The 5,500-nt window shown below is 50.0% G+C and overlaps 1 long non-coding RNA gene across 1 annotated transcript in view; it reads right to left on the bottom strand.

Moving 5' to 3' along the window:
* Positions 1-1,709: 1,709 nt before the first annotated feature.
* LOC135111318 (uncharacterized) overlaps positions 1,710-5,500 on the bottom strand; it is a 63,809-nt gene continuing 60,018 nt past the window's right edge. Inside the window, exon 3 of the long non-coding RNA XR_010273695.1 lies at positions 1,710-3,433. This is a non-coding gene — a long non-coding RNA (uncharacterized LOC135111318). The remainder of the gene's footprint in view (positions 3,434-5,500) is intronic.

The raw sequence follows: 5,500 nt of genomic DNA, 5'->3' as shown, positions 1-5,500 counted from the left end.
TCTCTCTCTCTCTCTCTCTCTCTCTCTCTCTCTCTCTCTCTCTCTCTCTCTCTCTTTACTTCACATGCAGCCTCCAGATGAACACCTCCGCTCAAGAATGCCAGCTGGGAAAGAAGGAAGGAATCATAAGCAGGCAATACAGCAAGCCGTGATGACTGCCCTGTTCCCGCTGACGACTGAGAAACGATCGCTGAAGGAAGCACGCCGCCTACATGACACGGAAGGAAAATGGAGTGGTGGCGATTCCTTTTACAGAGTCATAATTAACGAGGAGTGTGAGTTAAGTGAGGCAATGGAAAGAAGGAAGGTATCTGTGCTCTCACTCCATCGCTTGAACGAAAGGCGTTTATCACCACGAACTACAGACGTGTAAACTCCTTAACCACGGTACTGAGCTCGTAAAGTGGCATGCCCCTTTATGATACCCGCTTACTGATGCAAAGAATCCCGTGCTCCCATTAGCCATTAGGTTGTAGAGTTTATGGGCGGCGGCCTCGTGGTGGGGCTGAGTTGTGGGGTTACAGGAGGAGGAGGAGGAGGAGGTAGGGTGGTATGTAGGCACGGGTGTGATCTTGGGCAGCGGTAGGTTGTGTGTTGACTACCTCGTTTAGTTTGTAGTGATGCTGAGAGGAGTGGTGATGAGGTGTGCATTTGTGTGTTAATGTGTGTGTGTGTGTGTGTGTGTGTGTGTGTGTGTGTGTGTGTGTGTGTGTGTGTGTTTTCTAGTTTATTTTGTTTAGTTTTTTTTTTATTTGGTGAGAGGAAGGTATGTTACTACTTAAGCTACATAAATTCTCTCTCTCTCTCTCTCTCTCTCTCTCTCTCTCTCTCTCTCTCTCTCTCTCTCTCTCTCTCTCTCTCTCTCTCTCTCTCTCTCTCTTAATGGGTAAGTTATATCCTCATTACAGCTATCCAACTGTTGCTGCGTCTCACACACACACACACACACACACAGAGACAGACACCGGACGAAGAACCAGAACTAGAGGAAAAAGACGCGTCGCGGCGGCCGGCGGCGGCTTGCATTTACGTACGTGACAGGGAAACATTACGTTGCACGAACCTAAAACGAACGCGGAACGAAATTAACTCGAACCGTTCCATCAGCTTCACACATTCGTCAACTTCTCGATGAACCGTTCACCACCACCACCACCACCACCACCAACACTACCGTCCCAATCTCTCAGAGTGGCTAGGAAAGGGAGGGAAGGGGCAGGGACGCGAGGCTCAGTACACGAACAACACAGCGGCACACAGCATTACCAGGCGTGTAACAGGAGGCGAGAGGCTGTATCCCGCACCCGCCTATGAATACTGATCAAGGTGGTGGGGAGGTAGCCTGTAGTTAGGCGCTAAATGACCGCTAATAGTCCAGAACCAGAGGGGCACATCCAGTATTCTCTCTCACAGCTACCAGCACCCACCTTCTCCACTACTACTTTCTTTCCTCATCCTCCCCCTCACACCTCCCTCCTTCTTCCTCTCCCACCTCCACTATCTAGTATCCTCCTCCTCCTCCCCACCACCACCACCACAACCTCTTTCTTTTCTAACTTGATCTGTTCAGTGCAAATCTTTTTTTTTTTTTTTCTCTCTCATCTATGACTTTTTTTTGATACTTATTGTTGTATTTTAGTTTTATCAATAGTTCCGTATCCAAGAAAAAAATTTCTCTCTCTCTCTCTCTCTCTCTCTCTCTCTCTCTCTCTCTCTCTCTCTCTCTCTCTCTCTCTCTCTCTCTCTGAACATCCATTCAAACAATTTTTACGGTGTTCTGAATGTTAACAATGGAAAGTCATAACACTGAAAGGGCGAGGTTGTGTAGCACAGCAATACCGCCACACTGCCATCACCACCAACACTTCCACCAGCACGACCAATAATATCACCATCACCACCAAATCACCACCACGCAGTTCTCCCCTTCCTCACTACATTACAACGGGTCATCCTCACCATCGCCGCCGTCATAAGGTCCACGCAGTCACCATCAAGGCTATATAAAGATCATCACACATACTTCTTTACTATGAATGTACTTCCACTGTCACTCCCATCCCCACAGCGCCGTCCCCGCCACCGCCGCCGCACTCCACACACACGCCAGGACAGAGGACGGGCCGCTCCGGACTCTCCTCGTCAAAGAGTTTTCTCCTGAATGGTCAGTTTAATCGCTGGTCACATTTGCATTAACACGGCCGAGGCGGCGACGGCGGCGGCGGCGGAGGAGGAGGCGAGGGTGTAAGGAGGCGCTTGGAATTTTTGGCATTTGACCCACGCACGTCCCGACCATTAGATTGAGGAAATTGTGGTTTCTTTTTTTCTATTACAAAAGATAACTTGTTCATAAGGGAAGCTGGTGGCGTGTCCGTCAAGTGTGTGTAGCGTCTGTGGACTGGAGGAAGTGAGCGGGATGGTGCATTTTTCTTTAGTTTGAGTGAAGACGCTCGCCACAGTCTCCTTGTCACCCCGACGTCAGTGCAGCGCCAGGAGCGGCAACACCGAGGCCTTGAGCGTGGGATGGACATAGGCGGTTGTTGTCCGAAGCTCGCTCGAAGCACGCTGATTAAGAAGCAGTTTACGAGCGACCAATATTGTTGACATGTATTATGTGTGGCTGGGCGGCGGGCCACGGCGCCCAACAGCCCCTCCCAGCTTTGATTTGTGGAGCCTCCTGCCTTGGAATAGCGGTGATAGACGTGGACGAGCAGGGAGGGGACGAGGCGCGAGGGAGCCAGGGAGAGGGAGAGGAGAGGAGGGAGGACAAAGTACGAGTATTTAGGACACAACTCAGGACAACTTTCAACATCACCACATTTTATAGTAAAAGTACAGTACAGCTGGGGTCCACTTCAAACATTATTGCACTTCATGTTTACGGCAAAACTTCCAATATTATCTCATATCATATTCTTCTATACTACTCGCCAAGCTTAGCGGTGGTGGCACAAGAGTGTTAAGTGCAGTGCCTGTGCCCCGTCTTCTCGTGCTGTGTTACGAGTGCCGAGCCGCTGATGCATTTTTAACACAAAGGCGTCGATGACAAGCGATAACTAGGTACCAAAAATATGGAAACTGAGAGGACTTCGACATCAATGTTTGGCAGAGGGCAATTGGCTCGCCTGTGTGTGTGTGTGTAGCGTGAATAATGAATATGTTGGTGCGGCATAAAATTGGAGGGTAAATATTAGTCCAGCTATCGTGGAGCGGCAGCGAGTGGTGGCCGCCTGGTGGGGCGCGAGGGGCAGGGAGGTGAGGAGGAGGGACAGAGCGGTTCTGCTCCAATCATCACCACTCCCGCCGCGCTCTCCCAACACCATCATTATCACCACTAATGCCACTTGAGCACCGGCATCATCATCATCATCACCATGCACGCTCTCGTCATCGTCATCACCGTCACCGTAATCATTTCCTCAACATCTCTCACCTGCGGGCAAAAAGAAAGAAAAAAATCAGCGTCGCCCGCTGCCCTCCGCCCGCTGGCTCGCGTTCACCTCTATAATTCACGATGAGAGGGAGCGCCCCGGGATTGCACCTAATAATCACCTTGTTTACAATGTGAAGTATTGAAGCCTCGCACTCTGGATTATGTAGCGGCGGCGGCCAGGGACGGTGGGTGCGACATGCGACCTTGCATACCTGAGCGAGGAAGTGGTGTTACCTGTCCCCTCCTCGTCGCCGCGCCGCCTTCTTTAACATTCATTGCCCTCACGATACTCACGACTCAACCTGAGTTAATCAAGGCGTGTTTCTGATTACTTTCGGTGCATCTGTCAGTGATTGTCGTCGATGGTTCCAAGAGGCGCCCACTTACCGTTGATCAATACCGCCACTCCAAGCAAGAATTTACTCACGTTGCGTCTTCAAAAAGAATAGCGAGTGTTGCACCTCGTATGTTTCCATCTACTAGGACACAAACCCTCCACCCTCCACCCTCCACCGTGCACCACCATCACCTTTCTCGTGCACCTAATGCTCCATGCGCCTCCCACTCCACCCGCCCTCACCATAAACATCCACACGGCTATAAGCATATCCCCATATTTTCATCTGTATCTCCCACCTCTCCCACCCGTGACACATTTCTGTATCGATCACTTTCGCATGCAGTACCGTCTTGTCATGCACATCCCTGCCGCCTCATGCACTCCGCCCCGCGCCTCACGTTTTTGCATCGTATTTTAACTCGACAATCTCCAACAAGCTATTTGGGAATTTTTTTAGAGCTTTCAGGGGTGTTTTCATGATTCAAGTGATAGTTTAACACATATTCTGTATTATCAATAGTAAAAACACTCATAAGAACACAAGTAATCATCTCTGCGGCATTAGAAAACAGGAGGAGGGAACAAGGCGTTTAAGAATACGAGCCTCTGTACTGCCGCCTCTTCTCGCCTCTAGTGGCCTTCCTCGGATGGCAGCGCAGTCCTAATTGAATATTCGCGGGTTCGTGTTAATGAAGGGGAGGGAGCAGCCAGTGTGTAGCCAGGACGGGGTGTTGGCGGGCTGCTGGTGCGTGGCTCAGACCCTGGCCAGACCCCCTCATTAACCTCGGCCAGACTCAACCACACCCACCCACCTCCACCGCTGCCACCACTGACACTACACTCGTTCTCTCCCTCTATTACCGCCCCTCAGCTCCTTCACACCCATAGCGTTCACTGCCCTCCTCTCACACCTTCACATGCACACACACACATACACACAACGTCATTCCACTGTTTCATGTCCTCATCCATCCCCCAATCTCCATCACCCCTCTTTGGCAGTAACCACCCCCGTCCCAACTTCCGTCTACGTGGTTCCAATCTTTGTTAACACACATGACCGATCTTGAGGGACAGGGCTGCAAAATTTCTCTCTTAAGCCCAAAATCCACATGGAAAGTGATAATGTTGGGAATATCCGCTGTGCTTGTAACGCTACAAAAACTTGTTCATCCATCCGGCTCCTGATACCACCACCACCACCATCACCACCTCCCTCACTCTCTCTCCCTCCCACTCCGTCACTCCCTCACTTCCGCCACAACCTTTCTCCAGTTACTCTTCTTTTTTTTATTCCTTCCTTCGTGTTTTTTTTTTTTTATCTCTTTCCTCTGTTTCATTACTTTAATTTGTCAATGTTCACCTGCCTTCCTCTCAACATGTAAATCGGGAGGGTTTAGTGGAAATCATGTGCATTTGTTTATTCTCTTACGTGTGACGGTGAGCGGTCATTCATCAACCCGTCAGCTCACGTTTCAGAGTCTCACCAATTTCCTCCTCTGTTGCATGACGCGTTATTTATTTCCATCATTCCCACGAGTCCTATTTTTCTTTTTTTATTACTTCATCACACTTGCAACTCTCTCTCTCTCTCTCTCTCTCTCTCTCTCTCTCTCTCTCTCTCTCTCTCTCTCTCTCTCTCTCTCTCTCTCTCTCTCTCTCTCTCTCTCTCTCTCTCTCTCTCTCTCTCTCTCTCTCTCTCTCTCTCTCTCTCTCTCCTGCTGCTC

Source organism: Scylla paramamosain, chromosome 21, assembly GCF_035594125.1.
Source record: "Scylla paramamosain isolate STU-SP2022 chromosome 21, ASM3559412v1, whole genome shotgun sequence".
In the NCBI taxonomy this organism is placed as follows: Eukaryota; Metazoa; Arthropoda; class Malacostraca; order Decapoda; family Portunidae; genus Scylla; species Scylla paramamosain.
The sequence above is the reverse complement of the archived record's forward strand: the minus strand, read 5'-3'. Positions and strand labels throughout refer to the sequence as shown.